This window comes from Heteronotia binoei, chromosome 3, assembly GCF_032191835.1.
Source record: "Heteronotia binoei isolate CCM8104 ecotype False Entrance Well chromosome 3, APGP_CSIRO_Hbin_v1, whole genome shotgun sequence".
Lineage (NCBI taxonomy): Eukaryota > Metazoa > Chordata > Lepidosauria > Squamata > Gekkonidae > Heteronotia > Heteronotia binoei.
Window position 1 is genome coordinate 27,063,259 of NC_083225.1, and position 15,717 is coordinate 27,078,975.

At 52.1% G+C, this 15,717-nt stretch overlaps 1 non-coding gene across 1 annotated transcript; it reads left to right on the plus strand.

Moving 5' to 3' along the window:
- The first annotated feature begins 2,003 nt into the window (after positions 1–2,003).
- Positions 2,004–2,076, plus strand: TRNAF-GAA (transfer RNA phenylalanine (anticodon GAA)). The gene has a single exon. It is a non-coding gene; the product is annotated as a tRNA-Phe (tRNA).
- Positions 2,077–15,717: the final 13,641 nt, after the last annotated feature.

Consider the following 15,717-nt stretch of genomic DNA (forward strand, 5'->3'; position numbering starts at 1 on the left):
TCACAATAGCTCTTGTGAAAGTGCTTAAAATGCCTGCTCGTTGTCGGCTTGCACTTAGTGAAAGTGATTATATACCTGTGATCTCCCTGTGAATAAGACACAGCGCAACGCATTTATTGTGCTGCGATTGCAAAAACATAATCCCGCCGGCCATCTGTTGCACCATAAGAAGACCATTCTTCTGTTTAAAAAAAATCACATAGCAGCACTATGTGTAGCTGTCAGTTGTGCGCTGTTGCTTGGACAAATGCAGGACTTTTTTTGTAGAAAAACCCCACCAGGGACTCATTTACATATTAGACCACACCCCCTGACATCACCATTGCTTTGAACACGGCTTTTTTGGCAGAAAAAGCCCAGCAAGGACTCATTTGCATATCAGGCCCCCTGACATCACCATTGTTTTGCACGGAGCTTTTTTGGTAGAAAAAGCCCAACGGACTCGTTTACATATTAGACCACGCCCCCTGACATCACTATTGTTTTGTGGATCTGCACTAAGTGTATTTTCGTTTCGGCTTGCGCATTGCTGGGTCCGAGCCCATCTTAGATGAAGACAAGCTGGTGATGGGGGGACAATTTGGCAGTCCTTTCCGCTCCAAAATACCCACAGGGAGCAGCAGGTTGCTGTATTGGATATGGTGATCCTAAACCACAAACTCGAGGCAATTTGTGTTGAAAGACTATGACAAAGTCCATTTCAGCTGCAGAACATGTTAATCATTTCTGCCTTTAGTTTAAACCGGAGAGTGATGGGAAATTACCTTCATGTTTCTTTTGCCAGCACAGAAGCAATTGTTTTATACCAGGGGTGGACAAACTTGCTTAACGCAAGAGCCACAGAGAATAAACATCAGATGTCTGAGAGCTGCGAAACATGAACATTAGATGTTTGAAGAAGAAGACTGCAGATTTATACCCCGCCCTTCTCTCTGAATCAGAGAGGCTTACAATCTTCTATATCTTTCCCCCCCCACAACAGACACCCTGTGAGGTGGGTGGGGCTGAGGGCTCTCACAGAAGCTACTCTTTCAAGGACAACCTCCATGATTGCTATGGCTAACCCAAGGCCATTCCAGCAGGTGCAAGTGGAAGAGTGGGGAATCAAACCCAGTTCTCCCAGGTAAGAGTCCACACGCTTAACCATCACAGCAAACTGGCCGCAAGACATGAACATCAGATATGGGAGGGAGGGAGGGAGGGAGGGAAGGAAGATGATAGATAGATAGATAGATAGAGAGAGAGAGAGAGAGAGAGAGAGAGAGGAAGGAGAGGTGGAAAGAAAGCAACTTTAACTTTTACATGCATTTTCCAAGCCACCGGCTGGCTTGGAGAAGGGATTGAAAGAGACAAATGCCTTCTCCAAGCTGGCCAAAGGGGTGGGGGCGGTTAGAAAGCCATACAATATGTATGAAAGAGCCACATGTGGCTCCTGAGCCAGTTTGGCCACCTCTGCTTTATACTGATTAGTCAGTCAACAAAGCAATGATTCCTGGATTGGGAAATACCAGGAGGGGTTTTTTGGGGGGTGGGGGGATCCAGGAGAGAGAAGGGAGAGCTCAGGAGAGCTCCCGCCACCCTGCAACGATCCCCCCTCTCCCACTGCACAAAAAAGCATCCTGGTTTTCATTTTTTCACCTCTTGTAAAGCCATATTTAAGCAAGTTATTAATGTCGGCGGGAACAGGATTGCCTGTAGCTCTGCACAGGTGAAATATGGTACCTTTATACATTGAGAAAGAAGTGATTTTCTCTGATGGAAGCAACTTTTGAAATTGCTATTATTATTAAGAAATTCTCGACTTCTTAAGCAAAGAAGACATCGTTTATTGGAGAGGCGGAAGTTCATGTGCCGTTAGTGGATCAAGCAGGCAAGCCGGCTGAGAAGGCGCAGCTGCTTTCAAAACGCGAGTTTTTTCCAAAGCAGGAAATGTGAACTGAATGAGCAGGAAGGCGATCCGGAAGTCATTTTTCAGTTCTGTCCACGAAGCTAACCGGCCACCAGCCGAAATAGCTCAGTTGGGAGAGCGTTAGACTGAAGATCTAAAGGTCCCTGGTTCGATCCCGGGTTTCGGCAAGTGGGTCTCCTCCCCTCCCCCCCCCCCTTCCTTTCGGAGTTCTGCATTTGCGCAACTGAGCGAACTCTTTCCTCCGGGGGTCCCGCAGAGAAGCCTTCTGGAATCTCAGCCTGAAAGCGAAACTCTTTCGCCCTCCCGAGCTGATGCACAAAACCTCCCGGGGCATTGCAACATCCGCTGGGCGGCGAGGCTTGCAACGGCGCGCCCCTCTGCACAAAAGCCTCCTGACTTCTCCAGCCCGAGGGCTCGAGCTCAGCACCGCTCGCTCTGAGACCCTCCCCCCCCCCCGGGAGATTTTTTGGGGGGGGCAACTTCAGGGTTGGAAACAGGGATCCTCTGGGGTCAGCGGCGGGGCTCTCCAATCTAGCCATCCTGAGCACCCCCTCGGCCCAACCCTTGTCTACCCCATCTCGAATTTGTACCGCAAACCTCCAAAGGGGCACCAGGAGCCCACCTCCAGAAAGTGGGGCCGGCCTTGGAACCGATTGTCAATGTGTCCTCAGGGCTGGCCCTAGACTGTCTGTCACCCTAGGCAAAGCTAGCTTCTGGCGCCCCCCTGCACTGATAAAGTCACCCAATCACAGGGGAGTTGCCCAATTTCGCCCCTCAGAAGGCTGGCGCCCTAAGCAATTGCCTAGTGGCAGGGTCAGACTTTTCCACCCTCCGCCCCCCCCGCCAGATGTGTCTAGAGGCCCTCCACACTGGAAAAGCGGGGGGGGGGAGCATGTGGAACGGAGCCCCCACCCCGTGCTTGGTTGCATGATTGTGTTTTTTGTTTTGAAAGGATGCACCTCCTCCCACCCCCTGTAAAAATCTGGAATTAGTATTACATTTCTTAAAAGTAGTTTCAGTTGCTGATGTTGGAAAGGAGGCGGAAGCCGTGTCCTTTTCAGATTTACTTGGAAGGTGGACCCCCCCCCCCCCCACACTAGGAAGAGCACTGCACTTTCTTCACAAAAGTTCTCTTTAAAAAAATTAAGTATCAAAGAAACTCCTTATTTGCATGGCCTTATTCAAGGAGAAGTGGATACTCTTTAATGGATTTCTGGAATAACAAAGTGGTATGTTATATACCCGTTCATATTTTCTTCAGGCTTTGTAAATAGGTTTTTTTTTTCCCTTTGTATTTTTTTTTCTTATTTTGGCTTTGCATTTTGTATTCCGTTGTTGTTATTAGGAATAATGAAGTGATAAGATATATACCCTTCCATATTTTTTTTCAGGCTTTGCAAATAGTTTTGTTTTCTTGGTATTTTTTCTTCATATTTTGGCTTTACATTTCTTCTTCTTCATCGTTCCTCCCACTACTACAGTTTAGGGAACCCAGTTTCTGTCATGGCTGCCCAGACAATTTACTGTTTTCAGGTAGACAGAAACCGGTGGTCTTGGCAGCATTTGTTTGAGCTGGGATTACTTGCTTCAAGGCTTCTCTCATTCTAGTTATTCGTATGGTCTTTTGGCTGGAGTAGATTTGTTGGTTTAGAGAATTCATGTCTAACCACTCATTGGATATCAAGATGAAACATTTATGGGACCAAGAAGCAACCAAGAAATGCTCATTCTCCACTGAAGATTATAAAAGTGACATTAAATACAAAACACCTTTGTATGCTCCACTAGTGACCCACTGAGGGTCTGGGAGTTTTCCTTTTCCGCATGGGTTTTTTCATCCCTATAATCAGAAGTTGCCACTACGAGAACAAAAGAGATCTCTGGAAAATGAGGAACGTTCCCATAGGTCCAATTTGCGGGTGGCTTTGAGTCCCTTCCACCACCTTTCAGAATTATTTATGATATTTTCTGCCAGTTTTGCTCACAGTCACAATGTCTTTACCCTGGTCTTTTTTTGAGAAAGAACACACAGGAATGCAGTTCTGGCTGGCTTGGCATCAGGGTGTGTGGCCTAATATGCAAATGAGTCCCTGCTGAACTTTTCCCAACAAAAAACCCTGTGTGAAACGGTGATGTCATGAGGTGGGGCCTAATATGCAAATGAGTTCTTACTCGGCTTCTTCTATTAAAAAAAGGCTTGCCGTTATCTTTAGGCATTCATATAATCTAACAATGACAAGTTTTTCTATCAAATTCTGAGGTTTGATCCCACTGTGGCATTTGGTGTGTCCTTTTCCTTCCTGTGCGCATTTCCTTGATGTGGCACATTTTGCTTTCTCTCACATTCCATGCACAAAGTGAACTCTGTTAGGATTCAGGATGTCTTCCTCTCTTTTTCAGGACATGGAATAGTCCTGATGAGTGTCATGTTGCTTCCAGGTATATGATGCAAATAGCGCATGGTTCCGTGCTTCAGGAAAGTCTTATGACTTACAGAAAGATGTTTGAATTTGTAAAGCTGCCATTATTTAAGTTTGTTCCAGACGATCAATGGTGCCATTGTTTCATGTGTCAATGAATTCCAATAGGATGTGGATAACAGGACATCTGTGCTTGCTAACAACAGCTCCAACAACCAATATAAAAATCCTTATGTGACATGTGATTATTTTATATGGGTTTGCTCTTGCACACAGACTGGAGTACAGGAGGGGCTGTGGCTCAGTGGTAGAGCATCTGCTTGGCATGAAGAAGGACAAGAAGAAGAAGAAGATATGAACATATGAAGCTGCCTTATACTGAATCAGACCCTCAGTCCATTGAAGTCAGTATTGTCTACTCAGACTGGCAGTGGCTCTCCAGGGTCTCCAGCTGAGGTTTTTCTAGGGTGGCCATAATGTCTGAAGGCCAGCCAGGGACACCTTGGGGGGGGGAAGGCAGGAGTGCGCGCGAAGCGCGTGCGCCGCCGGAAACAGGAAGTGACGTCACTTCCGGCGACGGCACTTCCGGCGACGTCATACCACCGCCGGAAACAGGAAGTGACGTCACTTCCGGCGACGGCACTTCCGGCGACGTCATACCACCGCCGGAAACAGGAAGTGACATCACTTCCTGTGACATCATTTCCCCCGCGCCACCTGCCGGAAACGGGAAGTGACATCACTTCCTGTGACATCATTTCCCCCGCGCCACCTGCCGGAAGCAGGAAGTGACATCACTTCCTGTGACATCATTTCCCCCAAATGGCATCATTTCCCCCAAATGCCACTGCCGGAAACAGGAAGTGACTTCACAGCACTTCCTGTGACGTCCCCAAAAATCCCCCAAATATCACCGCCGGAAACAATTTGTTCTCAAATCCTGTATATACTTCATCAGTATATGGGATAAGGCACTTTCTCAACTGTGCTGCATAATGCAGCCTATTTATTTTGTCCTGTTGGCTCTGTTGGCTCTATCTGCGCCACCTTCATCACTTTCGGGGTGTGGATCCCCCAGTGGGGTGGGCTCCCGACTCCCTCCGCCGGCTGTTTCTGATAGCCCTGCGCCCCCTCTTTCATTTGATATGTGTCCCGTGCGGGTGCCACCCTCCTGCCGGGAGATGCCGCAAAATGAGCCCCCTTGAGGCTTATGGCGGCAGGGCTCGGGGGAAGCAAGCTAGACTGCTGTTCTTTTGAGGGGTTATAGAGTGTTTCGAGCCCCTCCCTGTGGCATTGGTCCCATCGTCGTGGGACCCAGGGGGCCGGCGCAGCAGCCTGCCGAAGCAGCCTGTCACTAATAACACAGGTCGAGATGCGGAAGTGACTGACAGGCTGCTTCAGCGGGCCGCTGCGCCGGCCCCCTGGGTCCCACAACGATGGGACCGATGCCACAGGGAGGGGCTCGAAACACTCTATAACCCCTCAAAAGAACAGCAGTCTAGCTTGCTTCCCCCGAGCCCTGCCGCCATAAGCCTCAAGGGGGCTCATTTTGCGGCATCTCCCGGCAGGAGGGTGGCACCCGCACGGGACACATATCAAATGAAAGAGGGGGCGCAGGGCTATCAGAAACAGCCGGCAGAGGGAGTCGGGAGCCCACCCCACTGGGGGATCACACCCCGAAAGTGATGAAGGTGGCGCAGATAGAGCCAACAGGACAAAATAAATAGGCTGCATTATGCAGCACAGTTGAGAAAGTGCCTTATCCCATATACTGATGAAGTAAATACAGGATCTGAGAACAAAATTGCACCAGAAGACACAAACACAAAGCTCCCTTACACTGAATCAGTGCTTGGGTCCACCAAAGTCAGTATTGTCCACTCCAGTCACAAACACAAAGCTCCCTTACACTGAATCAGTGCTTGGGTCCACCAAAGTCAGTATTGTCACATAAGAACATAACAGAAGCCCTGTTGGATCAGGCCAGTGGCCCCATCCAGTCCAACACTCTGCGTCACATAAGAACATAAGAGAAGCCCTGTTGGATCAGGCCAGTGGCCCATCCAGTCCAACACTCTGCGTCACATAAGAACATAACAGAAGCCCTGTTGGATCAGGCCAGTGGCCCATCCAGTCCAACACTCTGCGTCACATAAGAACATAAGAGAAGCCCTGTTGGATCAGGCCAGTGGCCCATCCAGTCCAACACTCTGCGTCACATAAGAACATAACAGAAGCCCTGTTGGATCAGGCCAGTGGCCCATCCAGTCCAACACTCTGCGTCACATAAGAACATAACAGAAGCCCTGTTGGATCAGGCCAGTGGCCCATCCAGTCCAACACTCTGCGTCACATAAGAACATAAGAGAAGCCCTGTTGGATCAGGCCAGTGGCCCATCCAGTCCAACACTCTGCGTCACATAAGAACATAACAGAAGCCCTGTTGGATCAGGCCAGTGGCCCATCCAGTCCAACACTCTGCGTCACATAAGAACATAAGAGAAGCCCTGTTGGATCAGGCCAGTGGCCCATCCAGTCCAACACTCTGCGTCACATAAGAACATAAGAGAAGCCCTGTTGGATCAGGCCAGTGGCCCATCCAGTCCAACACTCTGCGTCACATAAGAACATAACAGAAGCCCTGTTGGATCAGGCCAGTGGCCCATCCAGTCCAACACTCTGCGTCACATAAGAACATAACAGAAGCCTGTTGGATCAGGCGAGTGGCCCATCCAGTCCAACACTCTGCGCCACATAAGAACATAAGGAGGGAAGGAAGGGAGGAGGGAAGGGAGGAGGGAAGGGAATGGAAGGGAAGGGAAGGGAGAAGGGAAGGGAAGGGCAGGAGGGAAGGAAGGAAGGAAGGAAGGAAGGAAGGAAGGAAGGAAGGAAGGAAGGAAGGAAGGAAGGGAGGGAGGGAGGGAAGGGAGGGAAGGAAGAAAGAAAGGAAGGAAGGGAGGAGGGAGGGGAGGAGGGAGGGAAGGAAGGGAGGAGGGAAGGGAGGAGGGAAGGGAAGGGAGGAGGGAAGGGAGGAAGGAAGGAAGGAAGGAAGGGAGGGAGGGAAGGAAGAAAGAAAGAAAGGAAGGAAGGGAGGAGGGAGGGAGGGAAGGAAGGGAGGGAGGGAAGGAAGGGAGGAAGAAAGGAAAGAAGGGAAGAGGGAGGGAAGAAAGGAAGGCCGCCCCCCCCCCGCTTTCGGCCCCCTTACCTGCGGTGGCGGTCGGCGGCGAGTCGGGCGGCGGCGGCGGGTCGGGCGGCGGCGGCGAGTCCAGCGGCGGCGGCGGCGAGGCCAGGGAGGCGTCGGAGAGGCCTTCCTTGGCCGGCGCTGGCCCGGGAAGGCCTTCCAGAGGCTCTGGAAGGCCTTCCCGGACCAGCGCCGGGTGCTCCGCGGCCTCCCCGCGGCCTCCGCTGGTCGCTGGGGGCCTTCCAGACACTCTGGAAGGCCCCCAGCGACCAGCGGAGGCCGCGGGGAGGCCTTCGTTGGCCGGCGCTGGTCCGGGAAGGCCTTCCAGAGGCTCTGGAAGGCCTTCCCGGACCAGCGCCGGGTGCTCCGCGGCCTCCCCGCGGCCTCCGCTGGTCGCTGGGGGCCTTCCAGACACTCTGGAAGGCCCCCAGCGACCAGCGGAGGCCGCGGGGAGGCCTTCGCTGGCCGGCGCTGGTCCGGGAAGGCCTTCCAGAGGCTCTGGAAGGCCTTCCCGGACCAGCGCCGGGTGCTCCGCGGCCTCCCGCGGCCTCCGCTGGTCGCTGGGGGCCTTCCAGACACTCTGGAAGGCCCCCAGCGACCAGCGGAGGCCGCGGGGAGGCCTTCGCTGGCCGGCGCTGGCCCGGGAAGGCCTTCCAGAGGCTCTGGAAGGCCTTCCCGGACCAGCGCCGGGTGCTCCGCGGCCTCCCCGCGGCCTCCGCTGGTCGCTGGGGGCCTTCCAGAGTGTCTGGAAGGCCCCCAGCGACCAGCGGAGACCGCGGGGAGGCCTTCGCTGGCCGGCGCTGGCCCGGGAAGGCCTTCCAGAGGCTCTGGAAGGCCTTCCCGGACCAGCGCCGGGTGCTCCGCGGCCTCCCCGCGGCCTCCGCTGGTCGCTGGGGGCCTTCCAGACACTCTGGAAGGCCCCCAGCGACCAGCGGAGGCCGCGGGGAGGCCTTCGCTGGCCGGCGCTGGCCCGGGAAGGCCTTCCAGAGGCTCTGGAAGGCCTTCCCGGACCAGCGCCGGGTGCTCCGCGGCCTCCCCGCGGCCTCCGCTGGTCGCTGGGGGCCTTCCAGACACTCTGGAAGGCCCCCAGCGACCAGCGGAGGCCGCGGGGAGGCCTTCGCTGGCCGGCGCTGGTCCGGGAAGGCCTTCCAGAGGCTCTGGAAGGCCTTCCCGGACCAGCGCCGGGTGCTCCGCGGCCTCCCCGCGGCCTCCGCTGGTCGCTGGGGGCCTTCCAGACACTCTGGAAGGCCCCCAGCGACCAGCGGAGGCCGCGGGGAGGCCTTCGCTGGCCGGCGCTGGCCCGGGAAGGCCTTCCAGAGGCTCTGGAAGGCCTTCCCGGACCAGCGCCGGGTGCTCCGCGGCCTCCCCGCGGCCTCCGCTGGTCGCTGGGGGCCTTCCAGAGTGTCTGGAAGGCCCCCAGCGACCAGCGGAGACCCTGGGGAGGCCTTCGCTGGCCGGCGCTGGCCCGGGAAGGCCTTCCCGGACCAGCGCCGGGTGCTCCGCGGCCTCCCCGCGGCCTCCGCTGGTCGCTGGGGGCCTTCCAGACACTCTGGAAGGCCCCCAGCGACCAGCGGAGGCCGCGGGGAGGCCTTCGCTGGCCGGCGCTGGTCCGGGAAGGCCTTCCAGAGGCTCTGGAAGGCCTTCCCGGACCAGCGCCGGGTGCTCCGCGGCCTCCCCGCGGCCTCCGCTGGTCGCTGGGGGCCTTCCAGAGTGTCTGGAAGGCCCCCAGCGACCAGCGGAGGCCGCGGGGAGGCCTTCGCTGGCCGGCGCTGGCCCGGGAAGGCCTTCCAGAGGCTCTGGAAGGCCTTCCCGGACCAGCGCCGGGTGCTCCGCGGCCTCCCCGCGGCCTCCGCTGGTCGCTGGGGGCCTTCCAGACACTCTGGAAGGCCCCAGCGACCAGCGGAGGCCGCGGAGAGGCCTCCCCCACCGCTGCCGGCCCCGCGCGCGGGCGGGGAAGGCGGGGAGTGAGGGAGGGAGCGTCCCTGCGCGTGCGCAGGGGCCCTGCGCAGGCGCAGGGACGCTCCCTCCCTCACTCCCCGCCTTCCCCGCCGGCGCCCGCGGCCCACCGGCTCCGGGGCTGGCTAAACCGGGACCTTTAATGGTCCCGGTATAGGCAGCCCGGGAGCCGGGATTGGGTGGCCAGAACCGGGAATGTCCCGGGAGACCGGGACGGTCTGGCCACCCTAGGTTTTTCATGCCTGTTTGCCTGGACCTTTTTTTTTTTAGTTGGAGATGCCAGACAGATGCTGGCAAGCAGATGCTCTACCACTGAGCCACCATCCCTCTCCAAGAAGAAGAAGAAGATATTGGATTTATATCCCACCCTCCACTCCGATCTCAGAGTCTAAGAGCAGCCACAATTTCCTTCCCCCCCCCTCTCCCGCACAACAGACAAAAAGCCTTGTGGCGCAGAGTGTTAAAGCTGCAGAACTGCAGCCCTAAGCTCTGCTCACGACCTGAATTCGATCCCTGGAGGAAGCTGGGTTATCAGGAAGCCAGCCTGAGATTGACTCAGCCTTCCATCCTTCTGAGGTCGGTAAAATGCACGACCTGAATTCGATCCCTGGAGGAAGCTGGGTTATCAGGAAGCCAGCCTGAGATTGACTCAGCCTTCCATCCTTCTGAGGTCGGTAAAATGAGTAACCAGCATGCTGGGGAAAAAGTGCAGATGAATGTGGAAGGCAAAGGCAACCCGCCCCATAAAAAGTCTGCCGTGAAAACGTTGTGAAAGCAACATCACCCCAGAGTCTGAAATGACTCTGCTGCTTGCACAGGGGGACCTTTCCTTTCCTTTCCTTTCCTCTCCTTTCCTTTTCCTTTCCTTTCCTTTTCCTTTCCTTTTCCTTTCCTTTCCTTTCCTTTCCTGTCCTTTCCTGTCCTGTCCTCTCCTGTCCTCTACCTGTCCTCTTCCTGTCCTCTCCTCTCCTCTCCTCTCCTTTCCTCTCCTTTCCTTTCCTTTTCCTTTTCCTTTCTTCCTTTCCTTTCTCCTTTCCTTTCCTTTCCTTTCCTTTCCTTCTTTCCTTTCCTTTCACAACAGACACCCTGTGAGGTAGGTGGGGCTGAGAGAGCTCTTACAGTAGCTGCTCTTTCAATGACAACTCCTATGAAGAGCTGTGGCTGACCCAAGGCCATTCTAGCAAGTGCAAAGTGGAGGAGCGGGGAATCAGCCCGGTTCTCCCAGATAAGAGTCCACGCACTTAACCACCACACCCCAACTGGCTCGGGTTCAAATCCCTGGCATCTCTAGTTAAAAAGATCTGGCGGTGGGTGATGTGAGAGACCGCTGCTTGAGACCCTGGAGAGCTGCTGCCAGCCTGAGTAGACAATACTGACTTAGATGGACCAGGAGTCTGATTCACTATAAGATGGCTTTATATGTTCATGTGTATTTAAATACTGACCATGATGAACTGATGGTCTGTTTCAGTATAAAGATCCAGATGGGCATCCGTGTTGGTCTGAAGCAGTAGAACAAAGTAGGGAGTCAAGTTCACCTTTAAGACCAACAAAGTTTTATTCAGAACATAAGCTTTCGCATGCAGGCATACTTCTTCAGACAAGGGTGCCTTATCCCCTCGCCTGAAGAAGTATGCCTGCATATGCAAGCTTATGTTCTGAATAAAACCTCATTGGTCTTAAAGGTACACTTGACTTCTTCGTTTCAGTATGAGGCAGCTCCATGTGTGAGTTTCGGATATATGTGAGAAGTATACATTAGGCTGGGTTTTGCTCAGTTTTGTCCAGTTCTTCTCCTGACTACAGTCCCCAGAGCTTTTGCCTGGGTGGGTCTCCTCAGCATAGCCTTTTTGGGTGGTCAGAGGAGATTCCTTCTCCCCCTTTTTCACCAGGGGAAAAAACAGTTGGATTCAGCCTTGTATGGTCTGCCAATAGAGTTGCCAGATCCTCCCTAGACACTGGTGGGAGGGTGGTGAGGGGGTCAGGTTGCCAGCTTTGGTTTGGGAAGCTCCTCGATATTTGAGGGTGGAAGCCTCAGGACAAGGACCAGTGGAATAATAAGCCATAGCACAGGGGTGGCCAAACTGCGGGTCAGGAGCCACATGTGGCTCTTTCACACATATTGTGGGGTTCTCGAAACCCCCCACCATCCCATTGGCTGACTTGGAGAAGGCATTTGTCTCTTTAAATCACTTCTCCAAGCCAAGCCAGCTGGCAGCTTGGAGAACACATTTAAGGTTAAAGTTGCTTTCTTTCCACCTCTCTCTTCCACAATCCACCTTCCTTCCTTCCTTCCTTCCTTCCTTCCTTCCTTCCTTCCTTCCTTCCTTCCCTTCCTTCCTTCCTTCCTTCCTTTCCTTCCTTCCTTCCTTCCTCCTTCTTCCTTCCTTCCTTCCTTCCTTCCTTGTGGGCTCTCAAACATCATGTCTTGTGGCTCTCAAACAATCTGACATTTATTCTATGTGGCTCTTGCATTTGGCCAGCCCTGCCATTGAGTCCACCCTCCAAAGCACCCATTTTCTCCAGGGGAACAGATCTCTGCAGTCTGGAAACAAGCAGTAATTCCTGGGGACTCTAGGCCCTACTTGGAGGCTGGCATCTCTGGCTGTCTGGCTGACTTCCCATGTGTGATGAGCAGGAACTCCCCTACAGGCCTGTAAACCTGGCAAAGCTGGAAGCTTTCTTCCAGCCGAAGGACTTGCTTTCCAACTTAAAATGACTCTTCTTGCTGCAGTAAGAGTCGCTTAAATTGGAGCAAGATGCCTTAGGCTGGAGGAAAGCTTTGCTGAGCAATGAGGTAAAAAGAAGAGAAGACATTGGACTTATACCCTGCCCTCCTCTTAGAGTCTCAGAGCAGCTTACAATCTCCTTTCCTTTCGCCTCCCCACAACAGACAGTAGGTAGGTGGAAGGTAGGTGGAGCTGAGAGAGCTCTGACAGAAACTGCTCTTGAGAGGAATAGCTCTTGAGAGGGTTATGACTAACCCAAGGTCACTCCAGCAGTTGCATGTGGAGGAGTGGGGAATCAAACCTGGTTCTCCCAAATAAGAGTTTGTGCGCTTAACCATTATACCAAACTGGTAGTAGGATAGTAGTAGCAGAAGCAGTAGTAGTAATAGGGTAATAGTAGTAGGATAGTAATAACTAAAAAGGTAAAGGTAGTCCCCTGTGCAAGCACCAGTCGTTTTTCGACTCTGGGGTGACGTTGCTGTCACAACGTTTTCACGGCAGACTTTTTACGGGGTGGTTTGCCCCTGCCTTCCCCAGTCATCTACACTTTCCCCCCCGAGCAAGCTAGGTACTCATTTTACTGACCTCGGAAGGCTGGAAGGCTGAGTCAACCTGGAGCCGACTACCTGAACCAGCTTCTGCTGGGATCAAACTCCCGGTCGTGTGCAGAGGGCTCTGACTGCAGTACTGCAGCTTTACCACTCTGCGCCACGGGGCTCTATAGTAATAACTAGCAGGATAGCAATAACCAGGGCTTGTTTTGTAGAAGAAGCCCAGCAGGAATTCATTTGCATATTAGGCTACATTCCCTGATGTCACCATTGTTTATGCAGGGCTTTTTGTAGAAAAACCCCAGCAGGGAACTCATTTGCATATTAGGCCACATTCCCTGACACCAAGCCAGCCGGAACTGCGTTCCTGTGCATTCCTGCTCAAAGAAGGCCTGGTAATTGCTAGCAGAATACAAGCTAGAATCTTATTGGAAACAGTAACCAGTCCTTAACCAATTTCAAGTAACTGGAATGCTGATCGCTCACAAAATATTATGACTTGAAAGCATCCGAATAGACTGATTCACATGATCAGGTTTTGGGGGGTTGTTTTACACACAAGCTAATTGTTTGTAGGGAATTTGCTGTAAATGATTTAGAAGATTGGTGTCAACGTCAGCGTATTCAGACTGCCTGGAAAAGTCAATATTTATAAATGCACGAAAACTAACAACATTGGCTTTAATTGTGTCCCACCAAATTGTTGACTTGGTGTTGATTCCGCAGATGTCGCTGAATTACATCTGTACTCTTGATGGGCGCGCTTCTTTGGAGGATTTCTTTGCCGTCTCTTCAAGGGATAATTCTCCATGAAGTGTACTGTAAGATGCTGGTTGGTCGAATGGTGGTGAATATGGGATACCTCTTTGATAAAGTGGCTTCAAGAAATGGTTTTATATGCTGGCGTTTCTGTCAGAGGCGAACCATGACTCGCTTTGAATATGGAAATCGTCTTTGAACTTGACTGAAAAGTATCTAACACAAAAGAAACATCAACAGAAGGAGTTACTTAGAGATTCAAATTTTACACACTGCTAATAGTATCTTTTGTTTTAGTATCTTCTGTTTGAGAAGACCGGCACAGGCAGTTTAAGTCAATCCGTAGAGGCAGGGGCTTGGCTCTTTGATACCTGAACGTATAGGAAGTTTTTTTGGAAGTCCCTCGGGACGGACTTCTGACCGTTTGAAAATATAGGATGAGTATATGTATGCTGCTCACAGCGTGTAACCAAAAGTTTTGAGGAGCCCCATGGCGCAAGAGTGGGTAAAGCTGCTGTACTGCAGTCCAAGCTCTCTGCTCACGACCTGAGTTCAATCCTGGTGGAAGCTGGGTTCAGGTAGCTGGCTCAAGGTTGACTCAGCCTTCTGAGGTTAGTAAAATGAAAACCCAGCTTGCTGGGGGGAAAGTGTAGATGACTGGGGAAGGCAATGGCAAACCACCACCGTCAAAAGTCTGCCATGAAAACGTCATGATGTGACGTCAACCCACAGTCAGAAACAACTGGTGCTTGCACAAGAGACTACCTATATGTATTAGAGGTTTTGTATAAGTCTGCCGTGAAAACGTTGTGAAAGCAACATCACCCCAGAGTCGAAAATGACTGGTGCTTGCACAGGGGACTACCTTTACCGTTTTTTTTATAACTGTTGGCACTTTAAATTATTTATGCACTTAAAGAAGTAGAAATTACAACATACAGTGTTAAAAAATTCCTTACTTGTTTAAGTCCATTCGTTATTATTCCACGGTTTGGTATTCTTGGTCTCTCCGGGGAAGCCTGGCTGAGCCAGCTTACAAAAGAAGCAGAGATGTACAACTCTTCCCTTGAAATTTGACTGCTCCCTCTCAGCTGCTCCCCCAGCTAGGAATTAAAGTGTTGAACTTTGTACCATTCCTGTTGAGCAGACAGATTATTCTTAGACTGACCTCATGGGTGACATATAAAGCACTTTTCACTTCAAGTGTTTATGCAAAAGATGGAAACATGGTTTAAAATGTATCAGGCTAGGTCTTTTATAGCAGCCATGCAGGACGAGGGACTTTTGACCCCATTTCAGTCTCCCTGTGATTTTTGACACTTGCGACTTGAGGTAATCTGAACTATATTTTTAACTGTCCAACTTACATCCCCTCCTCTCTCCCTTAGGTTGCACACATGCCTCTTCACACATCACAAGTACACAGGTTAGGTAGGGTTGCCAGGACTGTGTTGGAAAATAGCTGGAGACTTTGGGGGTGAATGTGGGAGAAGGTGGGGTTTGGAAGGGGAAGGGCCTCAGCATGGTACAATGCCACCCTTCAAAGCAGCCATTTTCTCCAGAGGAGCTGATCTCTGCCAGCTAGAGATCAGTTGTAAAGGCGGGAGTTCTCCAGGTCCCACCTGGAGGCTGGCAACCTTATCAGCTTCAAACAGGGTTCTGCTCTCCTATGAACTACTACGGCCTTCTAGTCAGCTGACACTTTTCAGTGATGATTATCCAATGAAGGGTTTCTTGGCCAGGGTTCCTTTAAACAATATATATATTGTTTACCTCACATTAAATATACTTTATATATATACACACACACACACATACTTTACCTCACATTAAAATGTTATGTATCTCTTGGCTTGTGGCATGATCTCTGATATTAGTAGCTCCATAAACCACATGAGAGGAAGATGTGACGAGGGGGCGCAAATCAAAGGCATACTTCTTCCCTTGCCACACCGCCAAAGTCCTTCACGACTCACTTCTCCCATCTCCCCCACGGGCCTCTCTTTGCCCTTAAAGTCATGTGCTAACCATGAGGGCTTGTAGAAGTCTAATCCTTCTAATGAGGGCATTTCTGACCCCCACGTAAAGCCCCTGAGCTCTGGCATCTTGGCAGGCAACAAAGAGATAAATTGTCTGCTTTTTCAAACCCCATTCAAGGGAACGAGGGATTAAGCAACCTTCCAAACGTCTACTCTAGTAGGCAGAGAGGAGG